Below are 2,173 nucleotides of genomic sequence, written 5' to 3' on the forward strand. Positions count from 1 at the left end.
TGCACTCTAGCCTGGGTAGCAAGAGTGAAACTCCGTCTAAAAAAAAGAAAAAAAAAAAAAAAAAAGACAAAATGACAACAAATTTAAAGATCTTAATTGGCTTTTACTTGGAATTTAGAATTGGGCAACACCTCACCGTATGCAATAGAATGAGTGTTCCGATTGAGCTGAGCAGTAGAGGTTGGCTTTGAAAGCAGAAATGAGAACAAACATCAGGTTTCAAAGTTATTTTCCTTGTAAGATTAAAGCAGAGGGGACTTCCTTACCATACCGGCTAAAACTGGCCTGTTTGGGATCTGACTATTATTCCTCACTCCCCTGATCTCTCGGAATGTCAGATAAACAACCTGGTGTCAACTGGGTGACAAGGAACTTCAGCATGAGTGACTCACTTTGGCTTGGTCTGTGGGGCCCAAGCCAGAGGTCTCCTATACATTTCATTGAACACCCTCATAGCCCCATGGGGGCCGCACATCCTGAAGAGAGTGAACCCACTCTGAACCCAAAAGAAATGCAGCCTGGCGGCCAGAGTGGTGGTTTATGCCTGGAATCCCAGCACTTTGGTAGCCAGGAGTTCGAGGCCAGTCTGGGCAACGTAGTGAGAACCCCGTTGATACAAAAATTTAAGAATTACCCAGGTGTGGTGGTGTGTGCCTGTAGTCTCAGCTATTTAGGAGGCTTAGGTGGGGGGTTGAGGTTGCAGTGAGCTGTGGTCATGCCACTGGCACTCCATCCAGTCTGGGTGACAAAGTGAGACCCTATCTCAGAAGATTAAAATAGAAAGAAAGAAGGAAAGGAAGAAAAGAAAAGAAAGAAAAAGAAAGAGAAAGAGAGAAAGAAAGAAAGAAAGAAAGAAAGAAAGAAAGAAAGAAAGAAAGAAAGAAAGAGAAAGAAAGAAAGAGTGGGAAGAAAAGAAGAAAAGAAGGGAGGGAGGAAGGGAAGGAGGAAGGGAGGAAGGAAGGGAGGGAAGAAGGGAGGAAGGGAGAGAGGGAAGCAGGGAAGAAATACTGCCTGCCTGGTCCCACTACCAGGGATCTCAGCCACTAATGTCCCCACCCTGCGTCCCTGGTACCCTCCCACCCTCAAACTCTGGTCTCATACCCGGAAGACAGCCTCGAAGCTCTCCAATCTCCCACCCCTTTGCCGCCCCATTCCTCCCACACCCTCTTTGAGGGAAGGGCAGGCGTGGGCACAGTGACTTCAGGACTTGGCCTCTTCCTGGGCATTCCCTGGCCCACCTCCTGCCACCAAGATGGTACCCAGCCCAGAGGGGCAGCTCCTGCCCTGTCCCCTGCAGGTAGCCTGATATTGGGCAGGGTAGGGCAGGGGAGAGGAGGGGAAGGACCCTGCTCACGGGCATCCCACCACCATCTCTCAACCTGGCCTCTTGCCTGGCTGTGGGCACCCAGGTTCCTTGGGGGTCTGCCCTTATCGCGTTTCCAGGGCTTTGCTTAGCGTGCTCCTTGCTCCCTTCAATGCTACTCTTTGTAGTGAGGCCAAGGGGCAGCCTCCTGTCCCCGCCCCAGGACCCTCTCCCCTACAGTTACACAGGAATGTAGGCACCTGCAGTGAGAACCACCAGAAGCGTTTTCTTAGCTACAGGGCCTCACCCTGGGGCCCCACTGAGCAGAATGACCCTTTGAGCAGCTCCCAACCTCTGGCTCAGGAGCTGATGTCTCAGACTCAACCTTGGCCTTCCCCTTCCTTGTCGCGTTTCAGGTCCTGGAAGGTTTGGACAGGGGCCTCCTCTTTGCAGTCAACAACTTAATTTGAAACTCCCATGCGAAGCCATCTGCCTGGTCTGGTGGCCTTTCCTTCCCTCGGGGATAGCAAGAGGCACAGCAGGATTGTCTGCAGGAACAAAGGGTGTGGGTGGTCAGAGAGCCCGAGGAGCCAAGATTCGGGGACGAGGGTGCGGGGTGGGGGTTGGGGGGTGCGGGGCAGAAATTCAGCACAGCAAGGGCAGTGAGATTAGTGAGGCTGGATGCGTGTGCCCTTTCAAAGCTTAAAGGAAAGTATTTAATTGACCAGAGGAGATAAGCCTGGAGGAGGGAGCTGGGAACTGCTGCCGGAATCTCAGAGATGTAAGAGGGTTCCGGACCAGGCTCCCTCGCCTCCCGGTAGGGACCATAAGCACTGCAGATTCTATGATGAAACCAAGAGTGCCTTTTGC

General features: G+C 52.1%; 1 long non-coding RNA gene across 1 annotated transcript in view; it reads left to right on the top strand.

The window, feature by feature from the left end:
- Positions 1–2,173, top strand: part of LOC116525712 — a 9,921-nt gene that overhangs the window by 5,901 nt on the left and 1,847 nt on the right. The gene's annotated exons all lie outside the window — the stretch shown is intronic.

Source organism: Sapajus apella, unplaced genomic scaffold, assembly GCF_009761245.1.
Source record: "Sapajus apella isolate SASKATOON/1434 unplaced genomic scaffold, GSC_monkey_1.0 scaffold48, whole genome shotgun sequence".
In the NCBI taxonomy this organism is placed as follows: Eukaryota; Metazoa; Chordata; class Mammalia; order Primates; family Cebidae; genus Sapajus; species Sapajus apella.